Here is an 18,134-nt window from a genome sequence, read left to right as displayed (position 1 = left end):
TATAAGGACCGGTCTTCGGGCCTCTGTTGCAAAGCACTACCGTACTTCCACATGTCTAGTGGGTAAGGCTTAGTTTGTGGCTCAGTCTGGTTATAAACAAAAGTACACGGATGGAGATGGACGAAGTCGGGGGTCGATGGACATCTCTAGGGCAAATGAAGGCTACACGAGCTGCGGCCCGGTAGTCAAGATGTCATGGCACAGGGTCGGTGTCCTGCTGCTAGGGGCTCAGTCCTGCCTACCTATCTCGGGGGTTCCGGCCGTAGGTGGGGTTGGGTCGGTACTCTTGTCTATGGCTAGGATGGGTTGGAAACTATGTCACGTCTTCCGTCCGTATACCGTGGTGGTATGTGGCACGTGGTTACACGTGAGGAAGATGTGTCTTGTGGGTAAAGATGTACACCTCTGATCAGAGTATAACCTATTCGAATAGCCGCGCCCTCGGTTATGGGCAAGCCGAGCAATGTACCCAAGTTAGTGTTTTAATTCTTAAAACCTGCTTAACAACTAAAATGTGGAATGGTTGGCTTGGGTTGGCTTGGGACGAGCTGGGACCCAGGGTCGGGTTGCCAGTTCGGTTTGAATCATCGTAGGCCTTGGGTTAAGGCAGGTTCGTGTGGGTTCACGGCCTTGGTTAATAATGTTGTATAGCTCTAGGATCGTATTTACAAAATAGCTTTGAGCAACTAAGTGTCTTTTAATGCTGTTTACTGCAAACCCTAACCCTTATATTATAACCCCCTTGTACTCCCTTGCATTTATTCTGCACTTGTGGGTGTGTCTTGTTCGGTACGGTGGTTGTACTCAGTCTTGCTCAATTTTTCCCAAACCCAGAAGAGGAGTTCCTGGAAGATGAAGGCTTTGGTGTCTAGCTCGTGCCTGCCATCAAGCGCCTGTGGTCGTCGCCCTAGTCTTCCGCTGTTTCCCGTTTGTCTTTATGTGTGCTGGGCCTTTGCCGCCCATGTAATAAAGTAACAATTTACGCTTCCGCTTGATAAACTCTGGAATGTATCAACTTTTGGTGTACCTTGCCTCCTGGGACAAGGAATAATACACGCATGTAAGGAACGCCCGTTGGGTTATTTCCGGTCGTGACACTTTCTTTCTCTATTTCTCTCCCTCTTTCTTTCTTTTTCTCTCCCTCTTCTTTCTTTTTCTCTTCCTCCCGGCTTCTCCCTTCCTTCTCGGCTCTCTGCCTACCCGGGCGGCAACGGCGACCAACAGGGGTGGGGGCTTACCGATGACGGCGGCGGCGACGGCGGCGCAAGGTGAGGCGACGCACGGCGCGGCACACGGCGCGGCGCGGCGGCACGAAGGCGGCGGCGTGGTGGAGAGAAAAGAGGGGAATGGAGGGGGATTGGTGTGGGGAGGATGGGAGAAGGATGGGGGTTTTTATAGGGCACGAGGGAAGGATGGCCAGCCCTAATGGCGATGGGATGGCGCTGCTCGCGGGGCTCGAGGCGGCAACGGCGACGGGCGAGCGGCGCGGTAGGCGGCAGCGGCGACGCGACGCGCGCAGCGGCACGGGGCTCGAAGCGATGGGACGGGCGGCGCGACATGGGGCTCGGCGCGGCTTGGTACGGGGCTCGGCGCGATGGCGACAGGCGACGCGACGGTGAAGCGGCTCAGCAGCGGGGCGGGGCGCGAGACGGCGAGCGCGTGGCGCGAGGCGACGGGACGGCGGCGCGGCGCGGCAGCGGCGATGGGACAGCGGCGCGGCGCGGCAGCGGCGATGGCGACGGTGCGCGGCGACGCGACGGCGACAGGCGGCGACGGCGACGGCGCGCGGCGGTCTCGGGGCACGAGGCGCGCGCGGCAGGGGAGGGGGCAGGGCTAGGGAACGCACTCGAACACCTGGCGGGCAATGAATAGTGCCTTTTTCTATTTTTTCCTATTTGGTTGTTTTTCCTATTCAAATCTTGTCCCATAAATTCTAATTTTCACACAAATGAGGTTTCCCCAATATTTGTGTTATTCTAATCAGAGGGTTCACCCGAGATTAATATTACCCATATTTTATTTTTATATAATTTACTTGAATTTAATTAGAGTTAATTCTTATTCCATCGCACTTAAATTTAATTGTTACCAATATGGTCGCGATAATATTTTATTTATTTCCAACTTCACCTAATCTTTATTTTAAATTATATTTTAATTATTTATCTTGCCAATTCAATTTTTTGGTTTTATTCCTAATTAGTTATCCTTTATTCGCGATCAACAAACTCCGAAATCAAAATCCAATGAAATAGGCGAATAAAATCGGCATGATGCAATTTATTTAAAAAGTTTTTGAAGGCCCATAATTTTAGAGTTTTGATTTTTGTTGGTCGAATTTTCAGGGTGTTACATAGATGGCTCATCTTGAGTGGAGGTGGATGGCTTGTCTTCCACTTCAATAGGCTTGACATCTCCAATAGACATGTTCTTCATATCTCTCATCAAGCCTTCATCACCTACATCATCCAGATTCTCGTGCCCCTCTTGGGAGCCATTAGTCTCATCAAATTGAACATCGGCGGTTTCTTCCACAATACCTTTGTTCTTGTTGTAGACCCGGTATGCCTTACTATTTGAGGCATAACCTAGAAAAAACCCTTCATCACGCTGACTTTCAAATTTGCTTAGTCTAACACCCTTTCGGTAAATATAACACTTGCAACCAAAAACTTGAAAATAGGCAACATTTGGCTTCCTCCTAACAATTAGCTTATAGGAAGCCTTTTTTAAGAGACGATGCAAATAAAGCCTATTGGTTGCATGGCAAGCGGTGTTTATGGCTTCCGCCCAAAAGGAATCGGAAACACCATATTCATCAAGCATAGTCCTTGCCATCTCAATCAATGTACGATTTTTCCTCTCCACTATACCATTTTGTTGAGGTGAGTAGGTAGCGGAAAGTTCATGTTTAATACCAAGATCATCACAATAGTCCTTGATATTGGTATTTTTAAACTCGGAACCATTGTCATTTCTAATTTTCACAAGAGTGCAATTAAATTCATTTTGGGCCCTTTTTGCAAACTTTTTGAAAAGCTCGGCAACAATAGACTTGTCATGCAAAAAGAACACCCAAGTATAGCGAGAATAATCATCAACAATCACAAGACAATGACTATTACCTCCAATGCTCTTATAGGTTGTTGGGCCAAATAAATCCATATGCAAGAGCTCCAATGGTCTAGATGTGGACATGATACTCTTAGTGGGATGAGAACATGCAACTTGCTTGCCGGCTTGACAAGCACTACAAAGCTTATCTTTCTCAAACTTCACATCTTTCAAGCCCACAACTAGATCACGTTTTGAAAGTTTGCTCAATTGATTCATGCCAACATGAGCTAGCCTCCTATGCCAAAGCCAACCCAATAAAGTTTTTGCAACTAAACAAGTTTTCAAATTTGCTTCACTAGAATTGAAATCAACCAAATAAAGATTTCCATATCTAAAACCTTTGAACACACAAGACTTGTCAAGAAGACTAGAAACAATCACCTCTTGAGGGAAGAAAGCACATGACAAGCCAAGATCACAAATTTGAGCAACCAAAAGCAAATTGAAATTTAGAGATTTAACAAGAGAGACATTGTCAATTGATAAATCATTGGAGATAGCAATTTTACCTAACCCAATTACCTTTCTTTTGCTATTGTCTCCAAATGTCACTTTCTGTTGTTCTTTCCCTCCTACTTTAAATGTGGTGAACATAGCCCTATCACTGGTCATGTGTTGAGTGCATCCACTATCAAGCACCCAATGGCTCCCACCGGTGCGGTAGTTCACCTACAAAAGAAGATCAAGCTCTTTTAGGTACTCAAACTTGTTTGGGTCCTTAGAGGTTAGAGACCTAAGCTTTGGGCACCCAAATGGCATTCTCTTTACCACCAAGTATAGCGGAACCCACATATCTAGAACAATGCTACCATCATGAGCCTTCCTAAGCATATAATGAGAATCAAACATGCATGTCTTAGAAGGCTTACCACCGGGGCAATCACTCACCAAATGTGCAACCTCACGACATTTGGAGCAATACTTACCATTGCTTTTGACAAAACGAGTGGCACGGTGAGAAGGTTTCTTACCCTTCTTTGGAATGAATCCAAGTCCCTCCTTGTTAAGGATGCACCGTTGCTCACTCAAAATCTTGTCAAGAGTGTTCTTACCCTTGAAGCACCTCTCCAAACTGTTGTTGAGCTTGGCCACTTGCTCCTTAAGCTCATTGTTCTCAACAACAAGTAAGGCATCACAAATAGAAACACAAGAGCTACAGCTAGAGCTAGGCATATCCACGAGATCATTACAAGAGGTAGAAATGCTAGATGATGCAACATGAGCAATATGGCAAGTAGCACTATCATCAAGCAAATCACAAGATATGCCAACATCAATGTGAGCTCCATGTTAAGTAGTGGAAAGGAGGTTGTCATGAGCTTCCTTAAGCTTCTCATGAGAAATGGTCAGTCTCTCATGAGAGGTCTTTAACTCCTCATACAAGACCTACAAAGAAGCATGATCCTTCTTTAGAGCCTTGAACTTGACAATCTCCTTCTCACTATAAGCATGGAGCTCCTCAAACATACTCACAAGCTCATCATAGGAAACATCATCACAATCATCATCACTCTCACTATCACTAGGAGATGTTACCTTAGAGGAGCCCTTTGCCATGAGACAAAGTGGAGCGAAGAGTGATGGAGCCTCCTTGATGGCAACAACAGCCATCTTCTTCTTGTAGCTTGCATCATCACCACCTTCTTCCTCGGACCCGGATGAGGCGGAGCTCTCCTCATTTGAGTCCCATTCCCCGATGAAGTCCTCAATCATCTTGCCTTCCTTCTTGAGCTTCTTCATGAGCTTGTAGCCTCCACTCTTCTTCTTGGAAGACTTGTCTCCATCATCATCCTTGGAAGGGCACTTAGAAGCAAAGTGTCCCTTCTCACCACACTCAAAGCACCTCAAGTTGGAGAGAGTCTTGTTGGGTCTTCTATTTCTTTCTCCTATTTGAGTTAGAGCCCCTTCCTCTCTCCTTTCTCCTTACTAAGAGATCATTGAACCTTCTAGCAAGAAGGGCAATCTCTTCCTCCAAGTCCTCATTGGCTTCATTCACCTTGACCTTGCCCTTGTCTTCAACTTCGGCTTGGAGAGCAATGCACTTCTTGGAAGGTGAGGCTTCCTCCATCTCCTTCTTCAACTTGTACATGTCATTGGTGTTGATCTTCCCCAAGAGGCTTGCGGGTGTCATCCTTGACATGTCGGAGTTGATGAGCATAGTGACAAGGATCTCATACTTCTCCGGTAGAGCCCTAAGCATCTTTTGGGCAACCTCAAGATCGGTGTAGTTTCTCCCAAGCCCCTTGAGATCATTCACAATGACATTGAGCCTTCCATACATGTCATTCAAACTCTCATGAGGCAACATAGAGAATGTCTCATATTGGATCTTGAGGAAATGAAGCTTGGCATCCTTGTACTCACTTGTACCCTCATGGATCTCCGCCAACTTGTTCCAAATCTCATATGCGGTCTCAAGGTAGCTCACTCTATCGAACTCCTCTTGGCTCAAGGAGTTGAACAAAGCATTCATGGCTTGAGCATTAAGTTGGAGGTTGCGGTGATCAATCTCTGTCAAGGGTGTGCCGGTGATAGCAAAGCCTACATCCACAATACTCCAAATATGGAAGCTCATAGTTTTGAGGTGAGTAGACATTTTAACTTTCCAAGTGGAGTAGTTTGTGCCATTAAACATGGGAGCCTTCCCTACATGGTTCACCTCGTTCGACATCTTCTCTCTAGGCGGTGAAGCCCAATCAAGAGAGACCAAGCACTGATACCACTTGTAGGATCAAGATGTCGACTAGAGGGGGGTGAATAGGCAATTTAAAAATAAATAACACCTAATCAAAACTAAGCTAAGTTGCTAGGCTCGGTGAGGGACAAGACTAACTAAGCAACTAAGTTATGTTTTGCAATCCTAGGGTGAAAGTGGCTCAAGTATATCACTAGGAAAGTAAATCACACTTCCTAAGTCTAGTTTAGCAATCCTAGGGTTAAATGATCTCTAGTATGTCTCTAGAAATGTAAATTGCACAAATGTAAATGCAACAAGTAAATGAGACAAGGAGACAAGAGATATTTCACCGAGGTTCGCAAACTCGCCTGTTTCCTACTCCCCGTTGAGGCGAGCCCAACTCCACTGCTCAACCATGAAGCCACCGCACACCCCCTTCGTCAAGGGGTGGGCAAGGCGGGAGCCGGCCCACGGAGAGGACTACCCAAGCCTCGATCACTCGGGGTAGTTCTTCCTTCACTTCGAAGGTGGTGAACTCCAAACCACTCACAAACCGGCACCAGACCTCCTTCACAATCTTCTCGGAGAGGTCACCGGGCGACTCCTCCACAAGCCGTCTAGGAGACGGCAACCTCTAAGAGAAACAAGCAATGACCCGGCGTGAAGATGATCAATCAAGTGCCACACTAGCTCTACAATGGAAGCAAATGCACTTGACTCTTGGCTAGAACAACCTCAACACTACAATGGATGAACACTAAGCTCAAATGTGTGTGAGAGAGGTGTAAGGGGTGTATGCAATTGAATTGGGTGCCAAGAGAGTCCCCTTGCTGCTGGTGGGGGAGTATTTATACTCCCACCCACCAAAACTAGCCGTTGGGGGCAAAATCCCCCAACTCAGTGCTCTGCCGGTCTGACCGGAGGTATGTGGCCGGTCAGACCGTGCTACTCTGCAACGGCTAGAAACTAGCCGTTGTAGCCCTGTCAGAGGGCCCCATCGGCCCGGCCGGTCAGACCGACGTTTTGTGGCCGGTTAGACCAGCCTCGGCTTGGTCAGACCGCCATCAGCTCGGTCTGACCGAATACGGCTCCGTCGGCTCTGTATCGGCCACCCCGAGCAGCACCATCCCAGCCTCCAGGGGGCCGGTCTGACCGCGCAAGTGCCGCCGGTCAGATTGGCCTTATGCACCGGTCAGACCGCCCTCTTGGGGCCGGTCAGACCGGCCAGGGCTCACCGGTCAGACCGCCACTATGTAGCCGGTCTGACCGTCCCTTGTTAGGCTGAACCTAGTGAATTGTGTGTGTGTGATGAGTGAGCACAAATCTAAAAGCAATGACCTAATGTGGCAATTAAAATCATCTCTTTGCTAGGTCATTACCCCTCTTAATAGTACGGCGAAGCTAAAAATAAACTAGCAAATTTGATCGACCTACACCTCGATCAATTTTAAAACTAAAGCACTAGTTTTACCATCTTCTTTCCCTTTGCTTTGCGCCGTAAATTTTAATCCATCGATAATCATCCATGCGCACATATGACGTGGACCTAACTCAAAATATATAGCTCAAAAACAACGGTTAGTCCACAAATAGTGCTCGTCATTAATTACCAAAATTAACAACGAGGGCCCAGATGCTTCAATCTCCCCCTTTTTGGTAATTGATGACATACACCACAAATATATATAATTGAACATGAAACACATGGACATTTTGCAATGAATTGAAAATGCTCCCCCTAAACATGTGCATATCAAACACAAATAGCAACTATGCAACATATGCACTCTCATTCACAATTCAACATAACACAAGCACATATGCAAAATTTCAATGTGAACTTCAAGAAATATTCATCCATGAGCATAAGATGGTCACATATATATCAATATCACATACACCATCCATCATCGCACAAGTTCACATCACTTAACCATTCAAACCACATAAGTCACAAATCATCCTAAAAGGGCTCACAAATAAACATAGGCTATTACAAGACCACGAAGGGTCCAAATGACAGAGTTCAACAAAACAATAAAGAACACACAATATAGAGACTAATAGCCCATTCCCATACATAGTATAGCCCAAACCACCTTAACCTATTAGATAGGAGGTGTAACCTCACTACTCTTAGTCCCATCCCACAAAATAAAATGCAAGCCTAGAAATCTTCTCCCCCTTTTGGCATCAAGGACCAAAAAGGCTTCACTCTTGTGGAGGAGAAGGAGGACGAGGAATGGGATAGTAAGATGTAGAGGAAGGGTCACGGCGATGAGAGTAGACATATGCATGAGAGTTTTCCAAAGTTGTCATGCGCCGATCCAAAGAAGAGACTTGAGTTGAAATCCTTCCAACCTCAGACCGAATGCCCCTCACATCCTCATACATCGCTTCGTAAGTTTTTTTTTTATGATGGGAGTCGGACTTTTTTTTTGACAGAAGTCTTTTTCTCACTTTTTTTTCACACCTTTTTTTAGTCATACGGACGACGGAAACAAGTTTTAGTTTTTAAGTAGTAGTAGATAGATAGTAGAGTAGAAGTAGATATTTAATGCTTCATAGATGTATGTAAAGAATAGATGTGATGTTTTGGAAAAAACTTTTTGGGAACCAAACAGGCCCTAAAGATGGCGGAAATCCTGTTTGGCGATCGATCGCCGTGGGGATGGATCAGCGATCAATCCCCTCCCCCCTCCCTCCCTCCCTCCCTCTACCCCTTCACCTGGTTTCCTTTTTTGGCACCGCATTACTTTCTTATTTTAGTAAATTTATACACTTAAAGTTTATACACCTCAAGTTTACACATCTAAAGTTTAGAGACCAAAAGTTTATATATCCGATTCAAATTTGAATTTGAATTCAAATATTTTTTTATATATAGTATTTCTATACATCTAAAGTTTATACACCTAAAGTTTATAGACCTAAAGTTTATAGATCTAAAGTTTATAAGTCAAAAGTTTATATACCCATTTCAAACTTGAATTTGAATTATATCTGAATCAAATTTGAATTTGAATTCAAATATTTTCTATATATAGTGTTTCTATACATCTAAATTTTATACACCTAAAGTATATAGATTCAAACATACCTGATTCAAATTTGAATTTGAATTATATCCGATTCAAATTTGAATTTGAATTCAAATATTGTCTATATATAGTATTTCTATACATCTAAAGTTTATACACCTAAAGTTTATAGACCCAAAGTTTATAAGTCAAAAGTTTATATATCCGATTCAAATTTGAATTTAAATTCAAATTTTTTTTATATATAGTATTTCTATACATAAATTTTTATAACTTTTGTTTTTTTAAAAAAATTGTGTGGTCACACCATGTACTGTAGTAGAAAAAGAAGAAAGGGAGGAGAAAGGGGGAGAAGAGGGCGGATGCAAAAAAGAAAGCGCGTGGAGGCAAGTGGGTCCTTCTCCTGATCGCTGGCCTCATCGGTATCTTCTTCCACTATTGTTTCCCACAGGCGCATCCTTTTTACTACAGACCAGCCGGTTCTCAGATCTTAGTGATTAATTCAAGTAAAAATGATCTTGTACTTATAGCAAACGGAAAAAAAATAAATACATGCAGGGGTGCGATCGAAGGATCGGATTACTGGAAGGCACCAATTCGAAGCGCTAGCAGGTGATGCCGCCCAACGCCAACCACTGCAGCCGCGGGTGCAAACATCTGCGTGCTCGGCACACGCGCCGTCGTCGACCAGCTCCCGCGCCCGGGCACTTCAAACGTTCGGCAGCTTGTTTATACTCGAATTGTTTATACTCGAATTTGGTACCTAGAATTGGAATAGAAAAATTTGCCAAAATTTGGAACTCTGTCGGTTTCCTCCAGAAGGGCTGGTCTGACCGTTATGTATGGGCCGATCAGACCGCCGCCAGAGGGCCGGTCAGACCGGTGGTATGTGGTCGGTCAGACTGGCAGAGCCCGAGCCCGAGTCTATTTTTGTCGGATCTCGGGTTTCCTTGCTCGGGAAGGTATGTTTCGGGTTTCCATTAGTTTCTACTCCGAGTTGAACGTGGAAGAGGTTCTGTAGAGGGCAAGACCAACCCCTATATAAGGGACAAGGCCAGTTCAAAAAAATGTATCACACTACGATCAATCAATAGAATCGCTTTTTCAATATTGCTTTTTACTTTTCAATTAGTTCTACTTTAGTTCGTCCATCTTTGTCGATTTACGTCTGCCTTTGCTGCGAGAGTGCAAAATCCTTTGTAAGTTTGTCCTGAAAATCTTCCGTTTTGCCCACGAGACGGGTACTTATCCATCGTTCTATCTAAATCGGCTCCGCTAGCCAGTTTAATCCATCAAAACCCATCTTAGTCTAGCTTTTGCTGGATTAGAGTGCTTGGCGACTCTACATATCACCGCAAGGCGTTTAGGTGTTGCGATCGTGCTTCTCTACTTGTCAAAAAGTTGCCAACACGATTTTTGGTGACTCCGCTGGGGACGTCTTCATCATGAGCAAGTCGGAGCTTGATCCTACCAATGTTCTTCCAATCTCATTGGAGGATTTGGATGAGGAGCAACATCGGGAGATTGATCAACATCTTTTGACGACGCAAAAGGCGCTTTTGGAGGGGTGCTTCATCAAGACTCGTCAAGGGGTTATTCGCAAGCCAAGCTTTACTCCAAAAATCACCATCAACAAGGTAAGTGGTGATGAGGTATCTCGCCCGCTTCGAAAACTCGTATCTAGTTCTATAGATGAAGGTATTAATGCCACTTTTAATACTCCAAACGTCCCAAAATATAACAACTTTTAGCCTTTATTATTTGTCCCAAAATATAACAACTTATCCACCAACATTCTCTTCTCAACCAATCACAACCCTCCACCATTCACTTTTTCCAACTAAGGCGAGCGGTTTGGTCTTGCACACACCTCAGGTGCAAGAACCTTATGCCTTGAAGGCGTGTTCCATTGGCACAATGCTATAGAGACATGTGATGCATCTCTTTTTGGGAAAATATGCAAGTGCCAACTAGAGTGGAGTAGCAAACACCTAGAAAAGAAGAGGGCATTTACTCTTGCTTGTATGTGTGTAGGTGCCGCGGGAGCGAGATGTTGTCACGGCTAGAAGTGGATGAAGGCTAAACCAAGGCGGCACATGAGCTCAAGAGAGGGGCTAGGTGTAGCCAAGCAGCATGATTGCTATTGGCGAGGTGTATAGCCATATTTTAAAGGCTAGCACATAATGTGCCCTAGATGTAGATGTAGCCCGTCAGCCCTCTTGCTATCTTCCTCTTCTCCCATCTTTTTCTTTTTTTTTCTTCCGTCTCTCTTTTCTTTCTTTTTTATCTTCCTCATGTTTTTTTCTTTTTATTTCAGCAAGGTAAGACTAACACCAACTTCAAACCGAGATGGCCTTGGTTGACGGAACTCGCCATGCAAGCTCGTTGACCTGCCTTCCTCACACTTGGACTTTTGTGTCATGAGACATCAAAAACCAAGTGTGTGAGACTGGGATCTTCATAAACTGTGTTCCAACACCAAGGATCACCAAAATGAACAGTTGATGTAGCTCCCATGTTCTTAGGCATCGTACGTCCCTCGTTCTTAATCTTAACTTGAAATGGTTACTGACCAAGAATACCCGAAGGTGCATACTATCCTAAAAACTAGTTCTAACTTTTATTGGAAAGAAAACTTACCAAGATAATTTGGGGTATCTCCTGGCTATGCTTTGTTTGTGATCTCAAGCTCGACCATGGAGACATCTCGCTGCAAGATTAGTGCCACTAACACATATGAGATTTGTAGTATTTACGATAAACAAAAACATCCACAACCATACTTCTAATTATGATAGAAATGAAGCGGTACTAATCGGATAGGACTCTAGGGATTCCTTAAGCTAGTGAGCATGAGTCCTGAGGAACTTTGAAAGAGAAGCTTTTATGCTCATTTGTGGACTTTCGATCCTCCAGAGTTGATGTCTCAAACTTATCCCTGGCCTGAAAGTTCCCCTTCTCAAAAGAGACATTGATCAAGAACGAGGATGATCCTTGATGATTATCAAGAACAACGTTCTGAAGGTCAGAGAGACAAGGTTTAGGCTCGATAGGAGGTTGTGATGGTGGTTCTATGGAGAGCAATTCAAGGGTCTCGCCAAAATCTTCTTTTTGAATGAACTGATGAGCAACCAGTTCTAGAGGAGGTTCAGGGGACTTGTGAGGCAGGACCGCCATTACTTCCTCTATTGGCGTATTATCAGGGAGGATGCCTGTCAAGGTTTTCTTATAATTGCTATGAGGATCATCTCTAAATTTAGGAGCACAACCCGGAGCTTGAATTTCTTTGGAATTTGGCGATGGCTCTAAGGAGGACTCTTTAGTTAGACCCGAAGATGTTGAAGGCACAGGTTCAGGCTCGGCAAAAGAAGGTTCCCCCCTTCCTGACACAAAAGCCTTTGGACGGGGTTCATCACACTGCCCGACAAAGGAGGTATTTTCCGATATGCGATCGAGAATTTCCTTGCCTTCGGCAAGAGTTTTGTGCATGAATGACCCTCCAGCAGTTATGTCAAGGTGGAATGTAGGCTCCCTGTCTAAACTCACTTGAAAATGCTGCAATAGCACGTAATCAGGTATAGACAGGGTTGGGCCAGACTGAACTAAATTAGTGAATCTAAACCAGGCTACACCAATCGATTCTTTATTCATCTATTGGAAATTTAGAATTTCTACACAAAAAGTAGTAATACGGGTTACAGGGAAAAATGCGAGGCAGAACTTGTCTCGCAATTTATCCCAGTCACCGTTTACACACCCGACGGTAGATGTGTACCATTGTTTCCGCTCTCTGATGAAGAGAGAACAGAAACAATTTCCACCAAACAGTCTCTTGGACCATGCCTCTCGAATCTTAAGGCACGAGCAAAGCTGCTCGAATTCCCGCAGATGATGGTAGGGGTTTTCCTAGCCTAAACCAGAGAAAGATTTCTCTCTAACCATACTAATGAATTCGGGATGAATTTCATAGCCAGGTGTTAAAATAGGCTCCAATGAAGGAGGTGGCTTGTAAAATTCACCCCGCGGAGCAGATAGTTGAAAAATAGATTGTGGCTCCATCGATTGAGAAGGTTTTACTGGAATGCTTATCGGGGATAATAGGGGTAAAGGTAGAAGAAAGAAAAATAAAAAGGATACGAGGATGAATAAGGTTCGGAGATGGACAACAACTGTTTCTCGGCAACGGTGCCAGAAATGCTTGTTGGTATTTCTTACAATCATAGATAAATCTGCAAGCGCACGGAAGATACCGATGTAGCACTTCACCCAAGACTATTCTCAGGTATCGATTTCCACAGGGAACTTGTGTGCTAACTCCGGTTCAGATTCATCCAAGGACACGAAGCTCTAGATAGGGAAAGGATATAGAGGTTTCATTGGTGGAGAACAGTGTCTACGGAAAGCTTAACTTTAATCCTAATGAGGTACTTAGGGAACTGGCCAGCTCGCTGCTCCCAGATATCGCTCTACTCCGCACCCGGACAGGGAGGACTTTAGTGTCTTGAGGGCTGTCACCACCTCTACACCCACCTCACACCTACTATGGAATGTGGAGCAAACACCGGAAATCAACTACCTAGACACCGCGTCTACGCAGTTAATAACTACTCTAGTGTTTATAACTCACTAAAGCAATCACTATATTTTAGTTGATTATGGTGAGCGATGATCATGTACTCTGAATAGGAATTAACCAAGAAAGAATTCTCACCGAGTAAAGCTAAATTACTCAAAATATATTTCAATTATAATCAGAGTAATAAACAGAGCAGAATGAAATAGGAAGAGGATTACCGGTAACTCCGGAATTCCTCCAACTTCTTCTACTCTACTCTCTCACTATTCTAATATACAACAAAGTACACTATAGCCTCTTGTAGTTCAGCTCATGCTTCAAGTGTGTGTGAGATTGAGAGAGGAGAGGGGTATTTATAGTGTAAGCTTGTTTGGGAATGTGGAGATCCTCCATGGAATCCAAAGGGCATCTTCACTCCTCTCATGCCAAGTGTCCTTTCTAATGACAGTTTCTACTGGTTTTAACGCCATAACCGTCATTGGGAGGTCGGTAGTAACTGCCCTACCAAAGTTGGGATGGATTTGACCAATAACAAGAGCTCTTGTTAAGTAGTTATTGGTACTTGAATGACCGATGGAGGATTTTTGTGTGTATCTGAAGGAGTGATGTCCTCATCAAACCTTAATTAAAAACTAGTCTTGATTTTCTAATGATGTGTTACATTCTATACAACATATTCATAGGAAGATTACTGTAAGTAGATGGTAAATAGTGAGAACTTAAGAGGACATGATGACAATTGAATTTATTAGAGGTGAGCTCGTTCCTATGTTCTTCTTTATATGATTTTGAGAATAGATTGCTATCTAATGATTATGTTGTGATTAGGAACAATGGAGAGGACAAGGAGACACTTAGAGAGGGACTTAGAGGCATAGGGTATCATCAAGGACGTCCAAGTCAAGGTGGAGGCCCAAACCAAGTTGACTTCGAGTACGATCTGGAGTCCAGGACCAGTCTGCACTAAAACGGGCGACCAGGTTGCATAAGTGCTCGGATTGGAGCGTTCTTTATATGTATGGAAAGCTAAGAAGATAACTGTTCCAATGGTCCTGATCCCAAGTCCAAATTTTTTCGAGTCAACAGGAATCGACCAAACAAGTTGACGTCCAGAATCTGTTCCAGTGTTGCGTCACCGTATTTGGGCCTTTGGGCCGTGTAACATGTTGGAACCCATTAGAATTGCGTCAAGGGTTGTTTGCACGACCCTAAACTCTATATATTAGTACCTGCTGTCACCTAGGGTTTAGGGTTTTGCTTAGATTATTCTGTCAAGAACAGTTCCGCCGCTAGATCGGGTTGTAAGACCCCAACTTATGAGCTTAATCATTCATCTGCAATTTTGGTTGTATTCTTCCTTGTTCTTGTTTGTGTTCCTCGATTCGCAAACAGGGATTAGCCTTCTCGACGAGGTCATCCGCGTTTCGATAGGGGTGATAACCAGAGGAGACGTGGTGCTGCGATTGCGGGGCTCAAGAGCGTGTTTGTTTAGAAGCCGGGTTGAGTTGTGTGCGACTCTGCCCAAATCAACTGCCTACCAGAACCTTTCGGAAGATCGGGAACCCTTGTCCACATCAAGGTTTCTGTAGGTGCTTCATGACGGAGGCGAATTCTGCCAGGTCTTCCATGTATGATCTGACGCTCACCACCCATGACCACGTGCTCGCTGCCGCTCCATTCATGTGGCGCACATCATGTGCTGCCAATCCGATGCCGCCATGCCGGTGAGGCGCTCAGCCACACACACACCTCCTATTGTTGCGACGACCAAATTAAGTTTCTGGTTCACTCGCATGGGATACAATCTTCTGATGATGCACGGGATAGACGGATGAAAGCAGAATCGCTCAAAGGACGGTGTATCGCACCGCTCGGACTCGGAGTCAGATGCACACGTATAGGATATTCCGAGGGACGACATACCAAGATTTATGGCAAAAACATCTTAAATTTTTATAATAGTTGGGATTGGTAAAGATAAAGATAAAGATAAAGATGTGGCGTATTCTCGTGTAAGAAAGCTGATGCTTTTTCTATATAAGATATCGCATAAAAATAAAACTAATGAGTTTTCTGTAAAAAAATGTAATAATGTTTTAGAGGTTAAAGTACTGCATCGCTATTTCTAGAGTATCAAGTGTCTTTAAAAATAGGCAAATTTTGCTACAGGATACTCGTTATGTGTGGTTTTAGCCCAGGGACACCGCAAAATCGTGGCTTTGGGGAAAAACACTCCATAACCATGGATATTTGCTGATGGATACCACGCCGTCTAACTGAAGCTTGTCCTGCTGACGTGGCGGTCGGGAGCCCGGTTTTTTACTGGGTTGGACCTAAATGCCCCTGCGCCTTATGCAAACCTAAATGCCTCGGTCGGACCTAAATGTCGTGCGAATATGTAGAAAGGCCCTTGAGTTTTCTAGGAACCAACCCGCAGTTCTATGACTGTTTCATGTGTGAGTCATGGCCGAGCTCGTTCTCGAGCTCGCCGGCGGTGAACGGTGGAAGATCTCGGCATGCAACCTAAAGAGAAAATGTAGAGGGGTTCAAGGCAAGGTTATAGGTGTTTATCTTGCAAGCTATGGTGGCCGGAATCAATGACGATGGCGATGGAAGCGGCGGTGGTTCTCGGGGTGGTGTTGCATGTGGTTTTGGAGGCCGTTTCTAAGTGGATGAAGTGCATGCATGTGGTCCTCTAGGCTCCAGGGTGCTCACCAAACTGTCGGGAAGAGATGTCGAAGCTTGGTCATCAGCGACGGCTGGCGGAACATCTCGGTCACTCGGTGGCGGTGCTCTTCTTCGGGAAGACGGCGACAGCGTGTTTTGCTCCAAGAACTGCCATGAATGTATGTCCTTCGTGTTAGAGAGGTTCTAGGGATGGTTCATGCACAAAGAATCGATAAATGGCTCACCAGAGGAGGCGGAATCAACGATGGTGCTAGGCGGCGAGTTCAGATTGGCGCCGAGGAAGAAAGGGGCGTGCTCTCCCTCTACGGTGCACCATTCTTCAGGGTACTTGAGGGGGAATGGAGGGGAGGATGAGGCAAAGATGCTTGCGCGACAGCTTGGCCTAGCTTGGTCCAGATCGACGGCGTCGGTGGCGATGCTGTCACGGCAGCGCCCAGTGCGCGCTCTAGAGCTCTTCTGGGCACGACGGTGTTCCCGTCGATCCACTACATGAAAAAGGGAAAATTAGAGGGAATGGATCGGCATCTTGAGAAGGTAACAGAACATGAGAGGAGAAGAGACGACCATAGCTCATCGACGAATGCAGCCATCATCTTCTTTGTGGCCAGTGATGAAGATGAGGAAGAAAGGAGCAGCTAGAGTTCGTTCTCTCGATGTGGTCGACAGTGGAATGGAAAGTGAGATGGGGCGATTGAGTTGGGACTTAATTGGGAAAAGAAAAGGAGGTGTTTGGCGTTGGACACGCCTCTGGCCACGCGTCGACGCCGTCCAGAGAGCTGTCTCCCTCGGTCTCTCATTCTCTCTCGTGTTCTCTCGTCTAATATGAGGATAAGGCCCAGGGGCATTTAGGTCTGACCAGGTAAAAAACCGGGCTCCCGACCGCCACGTCAGCACGGCAAACTTTAGTTAGACAGCGTGGTGTCCATCTGCAAATATCCAAGGTTATGGAGTGTCTTTTTCCAAATCCACGTTTTTGTGGTGTCTCTGGACTAAAACCACACATAATGAGTGTCATATAGTAAAATTTGCCTTAAAAATACAGAGCCTATTTTCTAGAGTGCATCACCATTTTTAGAGCATCAAGTGCCTTTTTTTAAAGTATTATCTGAAGTGTCAAGCGCATTTAGAAAAATACGTAAGACTAGGACTATTAAGTTACAGTACATGTGTGACATCTCATGTAGATCTTTATAAATCTACGACATATCGGTCCAGTGACGAATTGTAAAAGTGACCGACAGTTAAATATGTCAAATAGGGAGGGACATGCGTGGCCTCCATGTACACCCAAAGCAGCCACGTTCGCTCAGTTCGTTTCTTCGTGGCAAGCCATTAGCAGTTTGTTTATTTTTTAAAAAAAATATATAAAAAAGTTCATTTTGAAAAGATAAGTCGTTTAACCACTTGAAAAACGTGCTAATGAAGAATGAGCAAGATGCTTCCACTAAAATAAGTATTATTTATGTTCCAGAATTAGTATGTATCATATCCAATCAAAATCCATTATATTTCCGTTTAAAAAAATCCATTATATTTTTTGTTACAAAAGATAATTCAGACTTGTGAACCCTCAATGCATTTAGATTTACACTAAGGGGTACAAATTCATCAAAGCGCAGCACGAAGATTTCGAACCTGCAATGTGCGAATCGAGCGCGTGATGCTAGCCAATCAAGCGACACAAGACTTTAGTTTGTTTTTCATGACTTGTATAAGTTACATATACTTAAACTCGAATTATACTTTGAAAGTTTGCCATACGATTTCAGTGTTTTATATGAGGCACATATAATAAGTACATGTAATTAGTCTTAAATTATACTTGAAAGTTTTTCATCAAAAGAACTGTTGAATGTTGTACTTAAAAAAAATCAAAAACCGAGAAAAAGGGTAGCGTTTCAGCTGTTAATAACTGCTGATAACCCATACAGCCATACATGATAAAACTAGCTTCATGAAGCGTAATCTCATGCCAGATAAAACTAGTAATAAATTGCTTCAAAATATTTTGCTGGCAACTTGTAAAACTAATGAA

This window comes from Oryza glaberrima, chromosome 9 (genome assembly GCF_000147395.1).
Source record: "Oryza glaberrima chromosome 9, OglaRS2, whole genome shotgun sequence".
In the NCBI taxonomy this organism is placed as follows: domain Eukaryota; kingdom Viridiplantae; phylum Streptophyta; class Magnoliopsida; order Poales; family Poaceae; genus Oryza; species Oryza glaberrima.
This window is presented reverse-complemented; position numbering follows the sequence as displayed.